Genomic DNA, 25048 nt, shown 5'->3' with positions numbered 1-25048 from the left:
TCCCACCATTCAAAGTGGATATTCTTATGTATACAGACAACACTGTTTTAATCTCAAAGACTGAGATGGGTGTCTTAAAACAGCTATCCGTATTAAGACAGTAGTTATGGTATGCCTACCATGCCTCACAGATAATGAAAACATTTTTTTGTATCAAAGGTACACAGCTCCAGCCGGTCTGTTTTTACGATTACTAGGGGTCAGGTTTGAGGATAATATAAAATGGCCCTCCCAATTAGACAAGAGAGACTTTATACTTAAATGGTGTTCAGGAGCAATAAACTCAATTAACACTCAAACTGGCCGGTACCTTCCATTAACAGTATATGCTGCACAGGTGTGGTCTACGGCCTTATATGGCAGCGAGATCTCGGGATATGGCATTGTTTAAGCCTTGATCACGACAGGAAACAAATTTGTGAATAAAATTCTTAGGGCCTGATTCATGGAATATTTGCCCGGTTCACAATGAATTTGTACTGCTTAAAAGTGACTTTTCACTGCCGACACAAACCATGATTGATGGAATTGTTCAAAGTGTATTTTTGCCGTGAAAATTCAGCGCATAGACATTTTTTCAGTACAAAATGACTTTTCCTGGACTTTGCACTGCAAAAATACACTTTGCACAGTTCCATGAATCAGGGTTTGTGTCGGCAGTGCAAAGTCACTTTTCAGCAGTGCAAATTCACTTTGAACCGGGCACATATTCCATGAATCGGGCCCTTACCCTCCCCACAAACAGAGCTACAGTCTTGCTACTGATGGAAACAGGCGTAACCTAGCTCATATCCCTGAACATGCGTGCACCTCTTCTTTTTTGTCTTCATATGAAATAAATCCAACTCCATTTACCTTGACATGTTCAACAATGTAATTGCATCCACAAATGGTAAATCCTGGAAGTGGTATGGACATCAGCATAGTGTATTGGATAGAATTGGGATGCTGCATTTACTGGGTGGGAAAACGCAGGTCACGGGTGAGACATTGAGACAAATTAAATTGAAATTAGAAACCCTCTCTTTAGAACTAATGATCCACGATTCAACCAGTCTAATTACTTTTCCGGGTTATGGAATGTTAAACTTAACTTAGACCAGGAGTCCGATTTGAACCTTATGTTCCCCACCTCCTCGAGAGCACTATACATCAAATTTAGATTAAGGGGGTAATTCATAGAATTTAGCGCAGAAGCGGCGCACGCGGCTGGCACACAGTGAACTTGTGCGAATCCCTGCGCCAGCCGCGTGCGCTAAAATTCATTTCCACGCACAGCGTATTCATGGATTCCAGCTACCAAAACCAGCCGTGGCGCACAGTGGCGCAGCGACCCTGCAGCACCACCAGTTACGCCCCCAAGAACGCCCCTCGCGCAGGGAAAAGCCATCAAAATCCCCAATCCAGCGCAATGGGCTGCACTAACCCTGTACCAGCACGGCAAGCGGGGAACGTGTATCACTGGGGATCGCGGGAAGTTTCACACGCGACTGGCCCGGTGCGAGCGGGATACGTGTATTACTGGGGTGCGTGGGAAGTTTCACATGTGATTTCAGCTGGGTACGTGTATTACTGGGGTGCGCGGGAAGTTCCACACGCGATTTCAGCAGGGTACGTGTATTACTGGGGTGCGCGAGAAGTGTCAAACGTGATTGGCCCTGTGCGAGCAGGGTACGTGTATTACTGGGGTGCACGGGAAGTTTCACACGCGATTTCAGCTGGGTACGTGTATTACTGGGGTGCGCGGGAAGTTCCACATGCGATTTCAGCAGGGTACGTGTATTACTGGGGTGCGCGGGAAGTTTCACACGCGATTGGCCCTGTGTGAGCGGGGTACGTGTATTATTGGGGTGCGCGGGAAGTTTCACAGGCGATTCCAGCTGGGTACGTGTATTACTGGGGTGCGCGGGAAGTTCCACACGCGATTTCAGCAGGGTACGTGTATTACTGGGGTGCGCGGGAAGTGTCACACACGATTGGCCCCGTGCGAGCGGGGTACGTGTATTACTGGGGTGCGCGGGAAGTTTCACACGCGATTTCAGCAGGGTAAGTGTATTACTGGGGTGCGCGGGAAGTTTCACATGCAATTTCAGCAGGGTATGTGTATTACTGGGGTGCGCGGGAAGTTTCACACGCGATTCCAGCAGGGTACGTGTATTACTGGGGTGCGCGGGAAGTATCACACGTGATTTCAGCAAAATACGTGTATTACTGGGGTGCGCGGGAAGTTCCACACGCGATTTCAGCAGGGTACGTGTACTACTGGGGTGCGCGGGAAGTTTCACAAGCGATTGGCCCTGTGCGAGCGGGGTACGTGTATTACTGGGGTGCACAGGAAGTTTCACACGCGATTTCAGCAGGGTACGTGTATTACTGGGGTGCGCGGGAAGTTTCACACGTGATTTCAGCAGGGTACGTGTATTACTGGGGTGCGCGGGAAGTGTCACATGCGATTGGCCCTGTGCGAGCGGGGTACGTGTATTACTGGGGTGCGCGGGAAGTTTCACACGCGATTTCAGCAGGGTACGTGTATTACTGGGGTGCGCTGGAAGTTTCACACACGATTGGCCCTGTGCGAGCGGGGTACGTGTATTACCGGGGTGCGCGGGAAGTTTCACACGCGATTCCAGCTGGGTACGTGTATTACTGGGGTGCGCGGGAAGTTCCACACGCGATTTCAGCAGGGTACGTGTATTACTGGGGTGCGCGGGAAGTTTCACACGCGATTCCAGCAGGGTACGTGTATTACTGGGGTGCGCGGGAAGTATCACACGCGATTTCAGCAAGGTACGTGTATTACTGGGGTGCGCGGGAAGTTCCACACGCGATTTCAGCAGGGTATGTGTACCACTGGGGTGCGCAGGAAGTTTCACAAGCGATTGGCCCTGTGCGAGCGGGGTACGTGTATTACTGGGGTGCACAGGAAGTTTCACACGCAATTTCAGCAGGGTACGTGTATTACTGGGGTGCGCGGGAAGTTTCACACGCGATTCCAGCAGGGTACGTGTATTACTGGGGTGCGCGGGAAGTTTCACACGTGATTTCAGCAGGGTACGTGTATTACTGGGGTGCGCGGGAAGTGTCACATGCGATTGGCCCTGTGCGAGCGGGGTACGTGTATTACTGGGGTGCGCGGGAAGTTTCACACGCGATTTCAGCAGGGTACGTGTATTACTGGGGTGCGCTGGAAGTTTCACACGAGATTGGCCCTGTGCGAGCGGGGTACGTGTATTACTGGGGTGCGCGGGAAATTTCACACGCGATTCCAGCTGGGTACGTGTATTACTGGGGTGCGCGGGAAGTTCCACATGCGATTTCAGCAGGGTACGTGTATTACTGGGGTGCACGGGAAGTGTCACACGCGATTGGCCCGTGCGAGCGGGGTACGTGTATTACTGGGGTGCGCGGGAAGTTTCACACGTGATTTTAGCAGGGTACGTGTATTACTGGGGTGCACGGGAAGTTTCACACGCGATTTCAGCAGGGTACGTGTATTACTGGGGTGCGCGGGAAGTTCCACATGCGATTTCAGCAGGGTACGTGCATAACTGGGGTGCGCGGGAAGTTTCACACGCAATTGGCCCTGTGCGAGCGGGGTACGTGTATTACTGGGGTGCACGGGAAGTTTCACACGCGATTTCAGCAGGGTACGTGTATTACTGGGGTGCGCGGGAAGTTTCACACACGATTCCAGCAGGGTACGTGTATTACTGGGGTGCGCGGGAAGTTTCACACGTGATTTCAGCAGGGTACGTGTATTACTGGGGTGCGCGGGAAGTGTCACACGCGATTGGCCCTGTGCGAGCGGGGTACGTGTATTACTGGGGTGTGCGGGAAGTTTCACACGCAATTTCAGCAGGGTACGTGTATTACTTGGGTGCGTGGGAAGTTTCACACGCGATTGGCCCTGTGCGAGCGGGGTACGTGTATTACTGGGGTGCGCAGGAATTTTCACACGCGATTTCAGCAGGGTACATATATTACTGGGTGCGCGGGAAGTTTCACACGCGATTTCAGCAGGGTACGTGTATTACTGGGGTGCGCGGGAAGTTCCACACGCGATTTCAGCAGGCTGCGTGTATTACTGGGGTGCGCGGGAAGTTCCACACGCGATTTCAGCAGGGTACGTGTATTACTGGGGTGCGCGGGAAGTTTCACACGCGATTTCAGCAGGGTACGTGTATTACTGGGGTGCGTGGGAAGTTTCACACGCGATTTCAGCAGGGTACGTGTATTACTGGGGTGCGCGGGAAGTTTCACACGCAATTTCAGCAGGGTACGTGTATTACTGGGGTGCACGGGAAGTTCCACATGCGATTTCAGCAGGGTACGTGTATTACCGGGGTGCGCGGGAAGTGTCACACGCGATTGGACCTGTGCGAGCGGGGTACGTGTATTACTGGGGTGCGCGGGAAGTTTCACATGCGATTTCAGCAGGGTATGTGTATTTCGGGGGTGCCGGGGAGTCCCACACGTGATTGGCCCTGTGCGAGCGGGGTATGTGTATTACTGGGGTGCGCGGGAAGTTTCACATGCGATTTCAGCAGGGTACGTGTATTTCGGGGGTGCCGGTGATTCCCACACGTGATTGGCCCTGTGCGAGCGGGGTACGTGTATTACTGGGTGCGTGGGAGGAAGTTCCACGCGCGATTTCAGCAGGGTACGTGTATTTCGGGGGTGCCGGAGAGTCCCACACGTGATTTGGCAGTGTGGGTCCTCCCAGGTGTTCCATCTACACCCTCCACAGCCCCTGCAAGCAGCCCACACCACAGGGGACTACCCAGCATCCCTGGTCATGTCCCGCAGGCAGCCCACCCAACATGGGAATGCCCCCCAGCAAAGGCACATGTCTCCTTGCACTACTGATCACCAACTCATGTCCCCTTGCACCCCCACCCCCCAGCATTGTGGGGCACCTGCCAGCAGGCCCCCACTCATGTCCCACTCATGTCCCCCTGCACCCCCTCCCCCCAGCATTGTGGGGCACCTGCCAGCAGGCCCCCACTCATGTCCCACTCATGTCCCCCTGCACCCCCTCCCCCCAGCATTGTGGGGCACCTGCCAGCAGGCCCCCACTCATGTCCCACTCATGTCCCCCTGCACCCCCACCCCCCAGCATTGGGGGGCACCTGCCAGCAGGCCCCCACTCATGTCCCACTCATGTCCCCCTGCCCCCCACCCCCCAGCATTGCGGGGCACCTGCCAGCAGGCCCCCACTCATGTCCCACTCATGTCCCCCTGCACCCCCACCCCCCAGCATTGCGGGGCACCTGCCAGCAGGCCCCCACTCATGTCCCACTCATGTCCCCCTGCACCCCCACCCCCCAGCATTGCGGGGCACCTGCCAGCAGGCCCCCACTCATGTCCCACTCATATCCCCCTGCATCCCCACCCCCCAGCATTGCGGGGCACCTGCCAGCAGGTCCCCACTCATGTCCCACTCATGTCCCCCTGCACCCCCACCCCCCAGCATTGCGGGGCACCTGCCAGCAGGCCCCAACTCATGTCCCCCTGCACCCCCACCCCCCAGCATTGCGTGGCACCTGCCAGAAGGCCCCCACTCATGTCCCACTCATGGCCCCCTGCACCCCCACCCCCCAGCATTGCGGGGCACCTGCCAGCAGGCCCCCACTCATGTCCCCCTGCACCCCCACCCCCCAGCATTGCGGGGCACCTGCCAGCAGGCCCCCAATCATGTCCCACTCATGTCCCCCTGCACCCCCACCCCCCAGCATTGCGGGGCACCTGCCAGCAGGCCCCCACTCATGTCCCACTCATGTCCCCCTGCACCCCCACCCCCCAGCATTGCGGGGCACCTGCCAGCAGGCCCCCAATCATGTCCCACTCATGTCCCCCTGCACCCCCACCCCCCAGCATTGCGGGGCACCTGCCAGCAGGCCCCCAATCATGTCCCACTCATGTCCCCCTGCACCCCCACCCCCCAGCATTGCGGGGCACCTGCCAGCAGGCCCCACTCATGTCCCACTCATGTCCCCCTGCACCCCACCCCCCAGCATTGCGGGGCACCTGCCAGCAGGCCCCCAATCATGTCCCCCTGCACCCACACCCCCCAGCATTGCGGGGCACCTGCCAGCAGGCCCTGACACATGTCCCCCACCCAACACGTCATCACAATCTAGATCCCTGGCCCTTATGGGCAGCCTCCACATGCCAAACACCCACCCAAGTATTGCATCCACCCACTTAGAAATGCCAATTACATGATACAACCCCAATGGCAAGTATGTAAATGAACACATGTCAAAACCCATATCATGATATGCATGAAACCAATGAGATGATACTACACATTGAAGTTTGATGAAAAAAATGTATTAAAAGCAACATAAATGGAATTAAAAATAAACAAACGACAATGGGAATTAAAAACCAAAAGCAGCATGTCCGTAAAATAATGAAAAACCACAAATCATTAATCTAAAGGAAAGGTGTCCAAAGTCACAGTTCAAAAAAGTACATCCAAGGGAAAACAAAACCGAAAACATTGCTCCATGGGTAAATCCAAAAAAAAACTATAATCCAACAGTCAACTATATACAGATAAACAATCCAGGGTCCATGATCCCAACTGAAGAAATGAAACCTATCTAAAAATACTACCTAATAAAAAAACTATATACAAAAATGTGGGCCATTGTCCAAAAGGTCCAAAATAAATAAAAAAGCAAAGGAAACCTAACACTAACTACATAACTATTTACAAGGGCAGCGGGCTAGTCCGACGGCTCACTGGTTGTTGTCATGGGCCAGGGCATCATCGAACTCCTGTTCAATGGCTTGGAGGCGGGCATGTTCCCTGGCCCCGAGGTCTCGCAGGGATAATGCAGTGTCCAGCTCCAACTCCCTGCGAATACCCTCGAGGCACTCAGCCCGCCTCAGTGCCCTCCGCATGGAGTTCTCCGCCCTGACCATTGTGAGCCGTTCCTCCTCTGCCCGCTGCCGCTCCGCACCTATCTGCTGGCCCAACCGCTCCCACACGGAAGACACTCCCATTCCAGGGTTCTCCTGCCCTCCGGCCGATGCCTGCCCCCCTGATGTTGATGGCCCCAAGCCATGATGCCTCCCACGTCGAGCCTGCCGCTGCCTCCGACGCAACTGCCCTGCCCGATGATGCCGTCACATCCTCCATCTGCTGGGGTCCAGTTGCTGGTGTGTCCACCCCTGCTGGACCTCCGACTCCCGACTGTGGCAGGGATGGGATCCCCACCGAGTTGGCTGCGTTGGTCGGGGCAGGTCCACAGGGGGCCCTGGTGGCATCTGGGCCAGAAGATGGCATGGAGAACGACTGGCGCATAGCCTCCATAGAGGAGGAGAGGGTCGCCAGAGTGCCCGACACATGTACGAAACCCCTGACCACGGCCGCTCCCAACTGGGCCACGTTGGCACGGTGCTCTTCGCGATGACGTGCGTGCTCCCCCCGGGAAGCACGCACCTCATCACGAATGACACCCGTGCGCAACGCGACACCAATCAGGACCTTCTCCATACGGCCAGGGGTCCCCTCGTCTGCAGGTGGAGGGGCGCGCTGTCATGATTGCCAGTACCTGGTGTAGGCAGCGTGACTGCGTGGCCTGTGAGACCCCCCCAATATGGCAGTAGTCCGTTGAAATGACCCAGTGGCCAAGAAATGCAGGACATTGAGCACCTTCTCCAAGGGGCTCAATGCCTGGGAGCAAAGGGTGGGGGATGTAAGGTCATCTTCCCACTCCCTGACCAGGTCTAGGATGATATGGGGTGGAAACCTATACCTGCCGTAGACCTGGTCGTCAGGCATCCCAAAAAGGCTTGTCCGTGGTGCGAAAATGCGTGCCGTGGCTATTCTTCTCCTCCTGCGGTGTCCCACGATCAGTGCTGCGACAAATGGGGCATTCATCGTAGCTGTATATGCGTGTTTGGTGTTTGTGCGCACTTTTATACTGTGCGCGGGGACGCTTCCGCCTGCCTTCATGTGGCGGACGCGTTGACGCCTGTGTGCGTCTTTTGCCGTGCGCGGGTTTCCCGTATTCGAATCCATGAATAAGGGTTGTTCGCGTGCGTGTGGGTGTTCCGTGTAGTTCCCTGCAGTACTTCCCCAGTTACGCCTTCTTTTTCATGCGTTATTCCCCATTCCGCGTGTTACGCCCACTGTTCCGCCCACTTTGGTTGTGTGCGCCACGCTATGTGTGCTTTTGCTGTGCGCATAGCGCACGCCGTGTGTGCCCGCGTGCGCCATGACAGGATTTGGCGCATGGACAGTGGGAAACACGCGCAGCGTCTTCCTTGAATCGCACGCGTGCGCGTGTGCTGGGTTTCTCATGCTTGCGCCACCTTGTGCCTGCTTGCGCTGGGATTTTCGGCGCACGTTTGCTCCATGAATCGACCCCTCAATGTTTTATCAGTCGCTCAACTATCTTGCAAATGGTCCCAGACCTCCTTAAAATTCTGCCCTTTTTGCCCTACTTTAGAAAAATCAGACGTGCATTTTTTGTTAATACGTGGAACTTATGAACCACTGAGGGTGAGCAGGCTTTGACCTATTTTTCCTCTGTGGATGCATATTATTTATGTAAAATGACTAACCATGAGGATGTCATACTTGCAGTCTTTCGTTTTTTAAACAAGGCCTGGCAGATTCGCTCAAAAGTAACACGCGACATCGTCCCTTTGAGCTTCCTCTTGGAGCTCAATGCTGTTAACGATGCATGCTTATTCTAACACACACACTTCTACCGCTTTTAAAATTGGTTGCACGTCAGAAAATCTGAAATCGAGTTGTTTTTTAAGGCGGAGGGCAAACGGGAGGCGGAAATGCAACTCCCATTCCCTACCCTTTGCCTTCAAGAACAATGAGCATTCCCCAGAGCACGAATGGCGGCGTGAGGACAGGCATAACACCATTCCGCCTGTGTTTAGCCCTCCATTTGCACTCAGAGGGATTGGTAAATGAGCACGTAAGTGTTTAGAAAAGTGTAAATGCCACCTGCAATTAAAGATGGTGTGAGCAAACTACAATGGACTCCTTTGGAATCTGCTGCTTGTACCATGTTTAAAAGTCAGGCAGATTCCACAGGAATCCATTGGTTTTCCAGCAGCACAAAAATACCTGCTGCTGAAAAAGCAAGCAGATTTGACAGGTGGACCTGAGCAAGCATCCATTTTAAGTCCGCTCTGCTCTTCAACTTTGCTTGCCAAATTATGCAAATTCCTGTGCAGTAAAAAGTGGTGGTAAACGCTTTTACTCTGGGTCATGGAAAAGTACCCCATATGATTCTAACTTTATTTTCTCCATCCTGAACGGGAGTGTACAAATTCCAGCAGCTAAAATAAAAGAACATAAGAAAAATCTCCTAACGATGCATGACGGGGTCATTGCTGCACACTGATTGTAGCTTGTTCTGTACCCCCATATTCTCTAAACACCCAACAGGCATAGCGTATTAAAACCTTAGAGAATTGGAAGAGAAAAAGTGCCACAGTAACAGTCACCGCCATTTGTCTGTTAACACCGCTAATCACAACCCTCTGTAAATGGTCTGACTGCTAAGACTGTTACAAGTCTCAGTGGGAGACCCTGTGCAGCCTGTTTGCCTTTGAAATGAGAGGCTTAGCAGGGGGCACGTTGGGGCTTTTTCTGCCAGGTCCGACTGCAATCTGCCCCAGACTATGGCTCGTCTTCTCCCAGCATCTGACTTCAGCTCTTCCTCTCGGACTGGAGCATGGCCTCTGCATTGATGTTTCTGGACATTTCGATTCCGTTTCCTGGGTTGTTGCTTCGCCTGTGGAGCTCGAGACTCCTCTGGGTTCCGCCCCTGCCTGGACTGGAATCTACCAAGGACTCTGAACAATCGAACCCTCTGCACCCTTCAGGATCAAGTTTCCTCTGATTTCGTTCATTAGTGTAACCCTCCGGGTCTGGCCCCGCGAATGTGTCTTCTTGTTTTTCCCTGTTTTTCAGGGAAATTGGTTTCCTGGCCTCTGGACTGTTACGTTCACACAATAGGTAGGCAAAACACATCTGTGTAATGAGCTATTAGAAGCCAAGTGAAACCCAGAATTGATCCAGTTGGCATATAGGATAGAGCGAAAGAAACACTATCCCTGCCTAATGTGCACTCTCAACTAGGTTGCGGTATTACAACACCTGTCTAATAGTGACAGAATAAGAGTAAAATTACCAACTTCTATAGTATGTAACACATTCAGCCTTCTAAGTCCTATACCACTCTCTTCCAATTATGTATGAATTGGAAGAGAATAAAGTAAAAAGGAAAGCGCACCAGGAAGGGTAAAGAAGGTATTTTCTTTTTTGAAACACTCGTGGGGCATCTAATGGGGTAACAAATCCTTTAATGACCCATAGATTGTCGCACTGACCCTGGATTGCTAGGGTTAAAATGACACAAAAACAAGGAAAAAGGAAAACTTTCCTTTTCCTAAAACACAAAGACAATACAGTCACCACTTCCCTTCTAGAACTGGTTTTAACTAAAGGGAAGTAGGACAGTGTAAAAAGGTTTGCTCAAACTCTCGACAATAGGCCAATTAGCATCTTTATAAGTGTAGCAAACACCGTTGACCGGTTACAGTGGCATAAAGCCACTGTTACACCACCGTTCTAAGTCGCTTTTCCTGGGACTAAGGTAAGAGTAGAAAGGGCAGGTTAGATCATAAGACCTACATCTGTGTAATAGTGAGTATCTCTTACAATGCCCTCTTTTTTTACAGCTCTGAAAAAGTCCTTTGGGGTTCCCTGTGCCCTTCTGCCTTCATCCTCTTTGTAGCCTGTTATTTACATCTGCGTGGAGGGTGGGAGGAAGGTCTATCACCTTCCGATGCTCCAATGTCACACATTGAGGCGAGTGGTCTTTAAGGTACCACAATTGTTGTGCAATTGTCCAAGATGGGGGGTATGGCTTGACTCGGAGGACTCCAGTGGCGTGTCCAGACTCTTTCAAATGTGGTGACCTAGGCGGGGCACTGACTTATGTAGGGGTGGCATGAAGTACGAGCACACACACACACATAATGATCATAGTTTAGTATAATGGGGTGGCGTCTGTGGTGGCCAATCAGATTCTAGGGGTAGCACGTGCCATCCCAGGCCACTCCCTGGACACACCACTGGAGGACTCCTGTCTATTTCTGACAGGAAGCATAATTGCTTTATTTCCTAATGAAATGGGAGACATTAGCAGCCTTTGCCATGGCTACCGATCATTCTGCTGGCTTAAAGATATATTCTAATCATACTGCCCAGCCGGGCGTACGAGCATGGCCCTAACCACGCATCAATTTTCCTTTTTCGGCTACTCCCAGTCTTGACATACCCCTCTACCTTTAAATGTATTTCTCTTTTATTGTTGAAAGCGCAGACCTAGCTTGAGAGCAACGTTGCAGCATATTCAATCTTGTACCTCTCTACTCCTCTTCGCAATGGGACCAAGTCTGCCACTGGCCCAGTCTTTCAGAAAGACACAGTATGGTGAAGGAGAAGCTGGCTCAGGGGGCTACAGACTCCTTAGGACAGGATTATGTATGTGTTGTTTCATTGGATACCTAACAGATAGTATGAGCACATCAAGCCTGAGTCCTCAACAAACATCTTCATAATGTGGTCATCACTATTAGTTACTGGGAAAAAACTAACAAAGCACATTGAGAAGGATACTTTGGCATTTCTATGTATCACTGCATGCCAGATGGATTCCGAAGGCTTTTAAGCACTGCAATGATAGGTGTTATGGTTGACCAATATTTTTTTTTTAAATGTGTTTATTGGTTTAATAACATGAGGTAAACAAGAAAGAAAACGAATATCATTGCCGATTGGTCAAGCATATCAAGGAAATACCCAAACCCCCCCCTTCCCTCCCCTCCAAGACCACGGTTAGTTCACTGTTCCTCTCTAGTCCGTGCCCGCGTCCGGGCTACTCTCTCCACTCCGCTCCGTATTATCCACCTCAGGGTGGAGCAAGGGCACAGTCAGGGCCACCCAACGGTGTAGTTCCTCGCTGGAATCTAGTCTTTGCACATGGATAGCCGTTTCCCACGCCGCGGTTTCAGCTATGATCCACTTCGTAAGGTCTCCCCACCATAGGGGCATATGTAGACCTCTGGGGCTTTTCCACCCCATGGCATTACGTCTTTTGGCTGTTATGTATATAAGGTCAGTGAGCTTGGTAAGGGGTTTGTTCTTCCTGTTTCGCCTATATCTGCCCAGTATACAGGCCGTAGGGTCGTCCACCTCAACTTCGATGTCTGCGCCGGTGTCACGGGATGACACCCTGTAAAGAGAGGCACAGGACACCCAGGAAGGGTTTTGGGTGGTTGTGCTGAAATAAGGTGGACAGATAAGTACACACACAGCTGAAAGTAATGAGAACGAAGAGTAGGCAAGTGTATCAAGGAATAAGGTACAACAGAATGGATTCCCTCTTGGGGTGTATGCAGATATAGGAAAAGAGCATTCCACGAACCTTAGGAAAAACTCTAGCCTTCTGCACAGTTTGCTATAACAGAGGCCCACGCTGTTTGCTCATGGCTTGGAACAACAGCTATGGGTGTCTGTAACGTAGAAACGAGACAAGGGAAGGGGCAGAGGTTGCCTGATGGAAACCAACAGACAAGCTCTGTACAAAAGGGTCTACAAAAACTACAAGAGAAGATACTTAGAGACAAATCCAGGAAAAGGAAGTTGATAGCAAACTAGCAGAAGGAAATGAAGGGAAAGTCGTGTAACAGGATTCTATAGCAGAGGACAGTAAGGAACAAGGTTGAGAGCTCAGAGGAGCAGGAAAGCAATGAGCAAGCCCACAGGAGCAGGGCTGTAAGGTAGAGAGCCCGGAGGGAAAGAGTTTAGGGCAGCGGAGTAAAGCAGGCTGCACGGCAAGGAACCCAGAAGGGCCGGGCAGTAAGGAGTGAGCCCTGAGGGGCAGGGCCGCTGACCGTAGAAGATTGCAGAGGACTGTAGAGGGCTGCTAGGCTGAGAACCCAGCGGAAAAAGGTAGGTAGCAAGCAGCGGAGCGTGATCGGCTGCAAGGTAGGAAGCCCCGAGGACAAGGGCTGTTGGTAGCGGAGAGAAGCAGACTGCGCGGCAAGGAGCCAGAAGGACCAGGCAGCAAGGAGTAAGCTCAGAGGAGCAGGGCTGCTGACTGTAGAAGGCTGCAGAGGACTGTAAGCTGCAAGGTAGGAAGCCCAGAGGACAAGGGCTGTAGGCAGCCGGAGTGAGGCAGGCTGCAGAGCAGGGAGCCCAGAGGATAAGGGCTGTAGGCAGCCGGAGTGAGGCAGGCTGCAGAGCAGGGAGCCCAGAGGACAAGGGCTGTAGGCAGCCGGAGTGAGGCAGGCTGCAGAGCAGGGAGCCCAGAGGACAAGGGCTGTAGGCAGCCGGAGTGAGGCAGGCTGCAGGGCAGGAGCCTGGAAGACCAGGGCGGAAGGTAGCAGCTGAGCGTGATCGGCTGCAAAGCAGAGTGCCCGGCAGGGCAAGGGTGGAGGCTGGAAAGCAGCAGAGCGTGATCAGCTGCAATGTAGAGATCCCGGCAGGGCACTGGATCCAAAGCAGGAGTAAGGAGGAACCGCATACAAGATCCGTAGCTCGAAGCAAAAAGGTGCCGGAAAGACTCCTAATGCAAGAGACTGAGTCCCTGCAGGCAGCAGGTTTTATACCGCCCAGCCCAGCACAGAGGCAGGCTAATTGGTCGCACCTGGCTAAGCACACCTGCAGACAATCGGCCACCTCCCTCTCTGTTCCTGAGCTGGTGGAAGCAGAGGAGATCCGTAGGGCTTCTGGGGAATGTAGTTCCGAAGATGGCAAATAGGAATGGCCAGGAAAAGATGGTTATAGCCAAGTGCATTGTGGTAAGTGAAGTTTGTTGGGAAAAATAGAAAAGCACCAAAGTCTCGCAAATGGAAAATAAAGTCCATATTGATCGTAAATGTATGCGCCCATGGCGCAGGCATGACAGCCGGCCACTCTGTCCTTCACTTGTGACCAGAACTCCCTGATTACTGGGCAGCCCCAGAACATGTGAGTCATTCCTGCCCTGGGTTCACTGCATTTGGGGCATAATTGGGTTCCAGCACCTGTGAATCTTGATATGGCTTCAGGTTTGAGGTACGCTCTATTGGGGATGTACAGCTGGATAACCTGCAAGCAGGCGTTCCTAGAACCTTTCTTATGGTAGTGGGTTATGTCACCCCAATCTTTGTCTTCAAAAACAAGGCCCAGTCAGTTTCCCACTTACTCCTGCATTTAAGGTCTCCCCTGGTCATACCCCACAACAGGGCCTCGTAGATTCGTGAGGTTTCATGGCCCCCCTCAGCGGAGTTCAGTATCGTTTCGATGCATTCATTTTCCTCAGTCAGGTCGGCAGCGACCGGCCATCTCTTGTACAAGGCCTGTACGACCACCCTGTGCAACAGGAACTGTCCTGCCGGGAGGCCCGTGGCCTCACAGAGTTCCGAGAAAGTTAGGATTTCCTGTTCTTGAATCAAGTCCCCAAGCGTGGCCACCCCGAGGGGCTCCCATTGTGTGCGTGTTTCAAGTTGCCCCCAAGAGTGATTAACCATAAGTGCAGCAATGGGGATCTGTGGGGAGAACGGGTTGTCTGACCTGACCAGCTTGCAGGCCCTTTTCCAAAGCCGGATCCCGAGCTTGGCGAGGTAAGGGCAGTGTCTCATAGCACCCTGCCCGGCCCACAGTATGTCTCTTAGTAACAACCGGGGGAGGGCCGGTTGGAGGAGGCGAGTGTCCGTCATGCTCTCATCGGCCATCCTTTGCGTGACATGTCTCAGCTGGCTGGCAAGGAAGTATAGCTCAAAGTTGGGGATCTTAAGTCCGTCACCTTTCGTATGGTCTTTGGAGAGTCTCCAACGCCACCCTATGCCTACCTCCCTGCCAGAGGAAGCCCCTACAGAGTTTGTTGAGATCTTTGAAGAATGAGGGGGGCATGTTGAAGGGGACGTTAGTGAAGTTATGTAGTAGGCGGGGAAGGGCGACCATTTTAAGGAGACCAGCCCTCCCGGCCATCGAAAGCGGGAGCCGACTCCAGAACTCCATGGATTTCGTGAGAGAGTCTTTGGCCCTTACGGTATTAAGGATGTGTTCTGTGCCTGGGTTGCAGTGAATGGTTATCCCCAAGTATTTGAAAGAAGTTGCCTGCCATTCGAGATCTAGAGGGGGGAGGGATCTGTATTCATCAGTGTAAAGTGCGGCGAGGGGGTAAAGGCAAGATTTGCTTCTATTAATCAGGATCCCGGTGAGCTTGTGGAAGCAGTCCAGGGTTTCCAAGATGTAGGGTAGGAGGTGCTCAGGGTCTTGAAGGTACAAAAGGGTGTCGTCAGCGTACATAGAGATGAGGTGGGTCACCCCGTCTATCTTAATGCCTCCCTCCCTCCCCATATTCCTGTCTCAGGTAGGCCGCCACTGGTTCCGCGGCAAGAATGTATAACATGGGGGACAGAGGGCACCCCTGGCAGGTGCCCCTGTGTAGGGACCATTTAGCGGAATAGGTTTTGTTGGTGCGTACTCTCGCAGTGGGGTTAGCATAAACTAGCTGGGTCCACTTTAGGAATATAGGGCCTATTCCCATTTTGGCCATGGTGGCATACAACCAGTCCCACCTCACGGAATCAAAAGCTTTGGTGGCATCTAGTGACGCCACTGCAAGTTTCTGCGGCCTTCCTTCAGTGCTATAAATGACATGATGTAACATGCGCAGGTTCTCGGTGATGGAGCGCCCCGGGACGTATCCAGTTTGGTCTTGATGGACCAACAGAGGGATAACTCTGCGCAGTCTATTCGCAAGCAGGGCAGTAAGGATCTTGCAGTCTACATTAAGCATAGAGAGGGGCCTGTATGAACCACAATCTGCCCCGTCCCTCCCCGGTTTAAGTAAGGGTATAATCACGGCCTCACTCATGGAGTCTGCGAGGGTACCACACTCGAAGGCCTCATTAAAGACCTGGGCCAATATTGGGGCGAGTGTTTCCTCACAGGTCTTGTAAAATTCCCCCGGGAGCCCATCCGAACCCAGGGTTTTCCCAGCTGGTAGCGATCTAATTACCACCTTGACCTCGTTGGGAGTGACGGGCTCATCAAAGGTCTCAGCCAATTGCAAGTCTAATTTAGGTAGGTCAATGACGTCAAGGGAGTCTTCGATCCTGGTGTCAGAGGGGGCGGGGCTTCGGAGTACAGGCTACGGTAGAAGTTGGTAAAGACCGAATTGATTTCTTGTTGGGTATGCACGGAGGTGCCGTCAGGTGTGAGTATGTGGAAGATGGGTGGCCTGGGGTCTCCCTTTTATAGAGCCAAGCTAAGAGTTTCCCCGGCTTGTCTCCCAGAGCATGGATTCTCTCTGTGTGCTTGGCGTAACTCAGTTTACCGAGGGATTCCCAATGAGTTAGGCAGGTTTAACTAAGTTTGGCCATTTTTTGTAATTGGTCAGGGGATGGGTCAGCCCTGCCTTCGAGCATTCTCAGGTCCCTCTCTGCGTGCTCAAGCGAGGATGTAATGGATCTCTGAGCTCCCCCAACTGCTGCAATCATCTCGCCCCTCATGACCACCTTGTATGCTTCCCAAGTTGTGCTCAAGTATCTAACGCTATGCAAGTTATTTTGCCAATATTCCTCAGTACTATCTTTTATGCGTTCCTTGAATACAGAGTCAAGTAGGGCCTCAGCCCTCAGCCTCCATGTGGGTATAGGGGGTTTAGGCGGGAACACCTGCCAGGTTACCAGTAGGGGAGAGTGATCAGACAGCACCATAGGCAGGTAGCGCGCATCAACAAATATGGACTGTTGTGTTAGGCTGAGAAAAATGTAGTCCAGCCTGGTGTGTACGGCGTGAGGTGGGGAGTAGAAGGAATACTCACGTTGCTCAGGGTGCTGGACCCTCCATAGGTCACTGAGGTGCAACTGTTGGATTAGTTTGGAAAGTATTTTGGCTGGAGGGGAGGGTCAATCGTGTTTGTCATCTGATCTGTCTAGTAGAGGGTCAAGGGTACAGTTGTGGTCACCCCCCATATCATAATTCTGTCCACATACGGGCTGAGTCGCGTATAAAGGGAATGGAAGAAGGCAGTCGCGTCATGGTTGGGTGCGCAAGTGCTGACCAGGCATACCTCTTTGCCCTCGATGGAGCCGCACACCACCACCATCCTACCTTCGTTGTCTGTTTTAGTGCAAGTGAGTTTGAAAGGAACAGTGGGGACAATCCAAATCTGAACCCCTCTGGCGTAGGAGGAGTAAGCCGAACCTATTAGGGTACCACGCCAAGTTTTGGCCAGGGCTTCCAGTTTCTTGGCAGTTAAGTGAGTTTCTTGCAGCATGGCGATTCCGACCTTGCATCTTTTCAGGTAGGTTTGGACACGCCGTTGTTTAACAAAGCTGTTCAGGCCTCTGACGTTCCAAGTAACAACCCTTATTGTGTCAGCCATAGGCATAGTGTGGTTTATTGTATGTAACAGGTGGAGCTGGAGGTCTTGATGGTGCTGCCTTGCATGTGAATTGTTCCCGTGGTCTCGATATGTCCCAGTGTATGTCCCCAACTTGTGCAAAAACTCCCCAATTCCCACCCCCCCCCCATTAACTGTGAAATCCCCAAACATAGAACTGGCCCAGCGAGGTTACCCTCGTTATGACTGTCCTGTTTCTGCTCCGTCGGACCGTACATTGGTCTCCAGGTGCCCTACGGGCGGGTATATATACCCAAAAGGAAGAAACAATCAGGGGGTGGAGTGAACTTGGACTCTGGGTCTCCGCAAGGAGGATCCATTCAGCTGTGTAGAGGTTCAAACAAAAGTATAGTTCCCACCAGGATGACAGGAGGATCGTTATCTCGGTCTCTGCTTCCTTTCCTCAATATCAGGGATCTGTAAACTGTCCATCCAGTCCCTGGCCCGAGCCGGAGTGTCGAACAAGTGCGCCTTATTGTTATGCAGCACTTTAAGCCTAGAAGGCTACAGGAGCATATAACGCAGCCCGGCGGCTTTCATGGTTGACCAATATAATGGTACTCGATTTTCCACCTCCGAAGGATAACGTGCGCAGTCAGTCTTGTGTCCTTCATGCTGAACACAGATGTCAGTACAGTCACATGACTCGCTAGGCTCTCTTACTGGCTTTGGTGACTGCTCATACAATAACTTAACCATGGAGTCAATTATCGAGCAATGCTGCACAAATCATTTGGAAGCCTGCATTGAATGCATTTCACAGAGGAGGAAACAATGTGAAGAATAGTCAGACTGTCCCTGAAATGTCTCCAACACTTTTTGCTGCACCCAGAGGATGTCTGCTGTAAATGGAAGGCCCACCTGCATAGAGAATAATGTCTTTGACCATCATGGTTAGAAGATGATAACCCTGGTTTAGTAGCACTCAGATGTTCCTTGGGCTGTGAAGCCCGATTTAAAGGCCGAATCAACACACACACACATCGAACACAGACACTCTTACCATTTCATCAATTAGTTGCAGTTTTATCTAGTGTAATAGGTATTGGTGCACTTACCTATTAGCGCTCACTGTTGCTCTCTGCCATTTGATAGTGATAAGAAAAGTCTCATTTCTAATGGGACAGCCACTTAATTTGGTGGTTGTAGTTGGACATGGTTGGGTCAGTTGAGGACATAGGGACTTGGCCAAGTGGGACTATTGGGAGAATGGTTAGTGAACTGGGAGAGAGGGTCTGAGGGGATCAGAGCCCTCTTTGGGGCATCCATACTTGGTGGTCATACCGGGGGCGTGAAGATAGATTGAGAGCTTGCAGTTCAGTCCTGTGTGCAATCAAGGGACTGCTTTGTCCACCTGGAGTGGATGGAATAACTCCCAGGATCCACAATTACTTTTCAGGTCCACTGTGCAGGGCCAGTTTCCCCGGCCTTTGCAATCCCGCGATCTGTCAGTCCAGTAAGTTTCTGCAATGGTCTGATCTGGCATACAAGATACTTTGGCAAAGGATGGTAAACTGCATTTCCTCTCAGTAGAGCTCTTGGGAATGACGCAGGATCCTCGCAAGGGGACACATCATCCCCAATTCCTCAGGTCCTTCTTGGTTGACCTCTGGAAAGTACCTGGTGATATAGCCTATTTTTCCGTGCATGGAGCATCTGGAAATAAAATGTGGTTCCCGGGGATCTCTTCTACGCATACACAAGCCCGCAATAAAGGATGGTAAGCTCAGCAGCATTCTTGATTCACCTTTCTAATACACATGGTGCGTGCAAGTACGGCAGTGGAACATGGCTTAAGGGGAGGGGATAATGAGTCCTACAATATCCTATATTTTCAGGGACTATTTTCTAAGATAGGATCACAGGGGGAGATGGCCACTTTGCAGATCCCATCCTTGACATCCTGGAAGTAGCTCACTGCTGTGGACAGACGGCACTGGTAGGCCGGCTTATCTGAACTATGGAGTCTACTCCAGGTCTTGATATAGTGCCAGGATTTTAGTTTTATCACCGAGGTGAATATTGATTCATGAGGCACAGTGAACAGTGGGGTCAGGTGCAGTCATAGACCCTCTCACTGCGTGAGGATCCTTAACGGAACCAAAAAGTGATGGATGGAAACCTTAAAACTAATAATGACCACTTTGGCGCAGTAAGCATTCCATCATGTAGCCCCTCCACCTTTACAGAAGCGACCAGCCTGCAGAAAATCAATCTATATAATTTTACCAATGGGAGTAGTCCAGCCCTAAATGCTAGGCATAGTTCCTTCTGTGAGGATTAAAAAGCAGTGTCAGGATTGTTGTAGCTTTGCTGGGCCTCATTATTGAGGCACAGATTGAGTCCTAAGGCAACTTGAGCGAGAGATGCTTGTCTGGACATAGCTCCCATTGGTTAGTGACATTCACTACAAACACCCAGAAAGTGCTGAATGGAAAGCTCTGAATAAAGAAAATGCTCTGGCGTTACCAATTCAATTGTTTTGTAGCCTACCTCTGTCATCACAGAAGAGTCCCTGTCATGTGCAAATCAGTCTTCGTCCTAACGCTCGTAGAAGTACTCCTAACCTGATGTCTTGGGTCATGCCACTTTTGGCACTGAAGGGCCACATCAGTGTGTTGAAGATTGATTGCCACAGTGTTCAAGGGTCCAAGGGACCGACGTCTAGGAAATACAGACACAGTGGTGAGTATCATCCATTCTCTATTCTTATATTTCTAAAATCATCAAGAAAAAAATAAAATCCTGCTTCCACAATCCGTCACACTCCTCCACCACTGAATAAATGTTTGCCCCAACCACTAAATGTCATCTTTTCTGCCAAATTTTAAACTTCATAGATTCCTTATTTCCTTGTTTGTCTGGCCTTCTGAACATGAGATCATCTAAAATAAATCTTTGTCTCTGCAACCAATCCAGCGCAGAAAGAATAATGAGACAGAAAAGGGTGGATGAAGTGGGGAAGGCTGATTCTCACCTATATGTCTGTTAGTAAAATCTAGACTGTATGCCATCATGACTAGGATCAATCTGACATGATTGATCTGTTATCAGGTAAACGTGTCACATGGCAGAGGCTCCTACTATGCACATTGAAAGCTGTGTTAGAGCTACCGATGAACCATGCACAATAGCTTTGCAATGAAACGTGGAATGTCTTATTAGTGAACCAGTCCGGTGGTTTAAGGATGTCCTCCAATCGCGCTCCAGGGCAATAAGCTTTGGCAGCTATGGTGCCACTTGCAGAAAGTATCTACCCCTGCTTGGGACATAATCCTGCCCAGTGGGCAGGAGGAGACAAGACACGATGAAAGGTTTTCTTCTACAAGATAAGCAATTGAGAGCAAGAATCCTCAAATCCTTTGTATAGTCTTCATAACACACAATTTCAGAAAATATGAAATGCTAGATATTGAATCCGTTTTGATCAGTGTCTTGGTATGTTGAGATGGGTAAAGGTGAACCCAACATTGCTGTTGGGTACTACACCCTAATGTCTGAAACACTTCTGAAGGAAATCAGAGGCATGAGCATGATACATTTCCCCGACCACTCTTGTACGGCTAGTGAATGACTGTCTGGCCATTCACGGATGAAAGAGATTTTCTCATTTTCATCTTTTATTTGAATACCCTTCACTAAACAATAATGTATTTGTGCTCTTTTTCCAAGAGCCACTATGTTATCGGTGAATGAAACAACTGATCTGTGTTTGTTGATAGTGTGATAAAAGAAGAAGTTGTCTGCTAATGTATAATGTGCCACTGAATTACATAAACTGAAATTGGATCAAGACCACTTTTATTACTCCAGTGGCTCCAGGTAGTCCACAAGGGCCAGTATTACCTGATTATTTGAAGCACAGGAATGTCTGAGTAGTTCAGTAGCTGATTAACAAATTCCTGTCAGGGCGACAGCTATCGTTGCTAGGAAGCAAGCCATCTGCTGCCGTTTCCCTGATTTTGCCACTGTGTGAAAATTCCCCTGGCTCTTTCACAAAATTCCCCAGGAGCCGGGAAGGAAAACTGGAAGGTCAACAGAGAGGACCAGAGCCGTCACATGGTGTTAGTCTGAGAGGGACGAAAGGGGGGGGGGAGGGCAGCTCTCAGCACTACTGCATCCTCAGCTTTATTTGTAGGATGCATCTCCTAGTAATTGAAAAGCGGGAAAAGGTGTAGCAGAACCCTCCCCCAATGGTGAAAAAATGCATGTTTCTTCTACATCTGGATTAGACTACCACCTGATGAAACACAGCATTTGGACATGGAGCTTTGAGGATCAAAGGTCTATCTGTAAGTGGCCTCATTTGGTCCAAAGACTTTAAAATACCTGCAGATGGAGTTGTGCAGGCGAAGAGAGCACCATTCTGCCACTACATTGGAGTGAATTCTGTTATTGATCTGCCTCAACTGACAGAAACGCCAGAATTCATTCCCTGGTTAAGCATGAGAGATACCTGGACCTTCCAATCGGTTGATATGTTGGATGGTCAAGATGTTGTCCATGCGATGTATAGCTCATCTTGTCCTTCCCTTGGCAAATGACGTGACTGCAAAGGAGTCTATAAGCATCACCAAACAGGTGATGTGCTGTAGACTTCTTCTGCTGACAACCATACTCCAGTCCAGTCCATCGAGTACCCTGTGCCAATCTGCTTTTATCTAACTTCAATAGTAGATATTGGGGACCAACCAAACAAGGCCCTGCTGTTCCAGGATTCCATCGGAGTTATTCATCGGTGGATTTCCTCTGCTCTCTCCCTGGTCCACAGAATACAGATTGATATAGACATCCCTTCTTAAGACAGCTGATGTTTAGTCCCTGTAAAAGAGCTGGCCTGGAAAAAAACACAATCTGAATGGAGGATGGCAAACAGCTCAACATCCTGGCCAATCCCTTTTAAGGAAATCAAAGGACTTTGCAATGCCCTCAATTGCTTCTTTATCATGTGATGGAAGCTTGATAGAGGATTGTTTGGAATTTATCATAAAACCTGGTGATTGTATGACTTCAGGGTTGGGGTAGAGGCTGTTTCTGCCTTCTCCCAGTTGATGATGAGACCAAGAAATTGTAAGGAGATTGATTAGCGGTCAAGTATTATCTGCATTCTTCTGCAGATTCTGTCATGATTGATCTGTCATCCAAGTAAACTAATGGATGTCTCCCTCTCGCTCATAAATAGGCCTCTACTGATGCTGATGAAAGACCAAATGAACGGCATGGCTGAAAATGTGACTGAAAATGTAATAGATCCAGGAGAGCCAAAAAATAATAGCGTGAATAATAAGTGAGAACCGTAAAGTGGGTATCCTTGTGGTCGAGAAGCGCAAACCTGTTCTGAGGTCTCATTATATCTCTTAAAATGACTATTTTGTTCATCTGGAAGTGACGATACACCACAAGGCGATTTAATTCCCTGAAATGTAATCCTGGCCGATAATATTTATCCTTCTTCCTCACTAGAAATATATTGCTAAGAAAGTCCATTGGGTGCAGTGGTGCCTGTTCTACCGCCCCTTTTGCCAAGCCCTCATAAACTTTAATGGCCACTATGCACACACGCATACTCGCCTCTTCTAACTTTCCCATACTTCAGACTTTGATCCCTCCCATGGAGTTCAACCAACAGTGCGTTGTAACCTTACCCATGGCGAAAGGCGCTATACAATGACAAAATGAAAAAAAATGAACATTCAATGAGTTTATCAAGCTTAGCCTGTTATTTCATTATTTCAAAGCAGTCTGCTGGGAGATAATGGCTAAATTACAGCTGTGAATGATTACTGGTGTCATAACAGACGTCTTCATTCACTTGATTCATATCTCTTGCATGCACAGTAGTCCTGTTAAAAACATTGCAATGACAAAGCTAACCGTTTTGCCTTGAGGTAATAGACGTGCATTTTCCAGATACTACCAATCCTATGCCCAGGTAATCACTATACTTTCCAGTTGTTGTGATATTACGGACCGGTAGTACCATTGTATCGGTCCCTAGAAAATGAGTATCCCATACCTATATAAAAACCCAAACCTTTGGCTTTGTCAATACTTGTTTCAGTTATTCCTGAATTTCCTCTGAAATGAGATGCAGGTTTTTTACCCGTGTGGAATTAAGTGGTTTCCTTCCATAATTTCACTTTGGGGTTCCAAATGAAATCATCACGAAAGCCCGCCGCTGCTTCCAGGACCCAAGGGTTAGAGAAATCATGGATCAATTCGACTGAAAGTGTCCCAGAGAAAGGCATAAAGCCCACTGGCTGACCTTATCTTGAGAGTATCCTGCTCATTGTCCCCTCAGCCCCCTCTCATGCCCACGCCTGCCTCTGAGGGAAGAAGTATGGGCAAGCCCTGGGAGCTTTGTAATATTCCTTCTGCATAGAAGAGGGGCCTTGATTCTAAAAGGAGAGTCCTACTATGCAAGAAACCTATGTGCAGAATACCTTGTTTAGAGGTGTTTGTATGCTATCCAGAGACTTGAAGGATGTAACATATTTACCGAAATACTTTACAAATGTATCCCCAGATAAGAGGTCAGCATCTTTAATTATAGATTAAGAGACTGCCAGGCCTCTGGGGTTAGGGATAATTTCATGAAAGTAGTCTAGCCTCTCTTGTCGGCTAGGGAAGCATGAGCATTGTCCAGAAGGAAAAATGTTCCCCTTGGAGCCCCTGGGTCCACCTGTTTTCCTTTAGCTCGGATTATTTCTATCATATTGAAACTTTCACTAGTGGTCCAGCAACATTCAGTAGCCTGTACTGGTAATTAAACATTGCCTTGCCTATTCCCTTGTCACGATAAGACCGCAGACATGTCTGGATCCACCAGAGACATAGTTGCCACCTTGTCAAGAACATACCGTTTGACATTCAGACTTCATTTGGGACTCTGAAGAACTTTCCAGTTTTGTCTGGAATCTAGTCTGAGCGTGGGGCAAAGGGGTCTACTTGGGTGAATTTCAATGAGCCAGTTCTCCTCAAACAAACATGTTGATATAGTGTTGTAAACGAGCAGCAGGGGCACTCTTAGCAGCTAGCCCGATCACCAGCAAGAGGGCACTTGGGCTCCAACAAAATCCCTGCAACGGAAGACTCAACCATAGGGAAAAGTTTAATGTCTTTATTATCAATCAAAATGACAGGGATCACAATAGAACAGCATCTCATTCCAGAAATTCTCACCCTCCAAACGTGGGTTGCACCGTTATAAAGGCTAGTGACGTCATAAAACAAATTATGTCCCAAAAAACGTACCAGGTCAGAAAACTGGTAAGTTTAGGGAAACGTTATATGTAATATATAGGGGTTAGTCTGGTTATTAGATCACAATATCTGGTGGCTCATCCTAGGACCACCTCTAAATGTTACAATTGAAGATTTGCAGGTTAACAGGGAAATAATTGGCCACTGCAAGATAATGTGCTTAACCTGAAAGGTAGCTAAGGATTGGACAGAACGGGACTTCTCAGCCTTGGGACCTTGGACAGTTACTAGGCAGAGTGAAACTGTTCAAGGCAATGGGAATTATCACAAAGGTGCTGTGTGTTCCCAATAAGTTTCCAACTCTTATCGCCTAAGCCCTGAGAGAGTACATCCAG

This window comes from Ambystoma mexicanum, chromosome 5q (assembly GCF_040938575.1).
Source record: "Ambystoma mexicanum isolate Mex_15411 chromosome 5q, UKY_AmexF1_1, whole genome shotgun sequence".
Classification (NCBI taxonomy): domain Eukaryota; kingdom Metazoa; phylum Chordata; class Amphibia; order Caudata; family Ambystomatidae; genus Ambystoma; species Ambystoma mexicanum.
The sequence above is the reverse complement of the archived record's forward strand: the minus strand, read 5'-3'. Positions refer to the sequence as shown.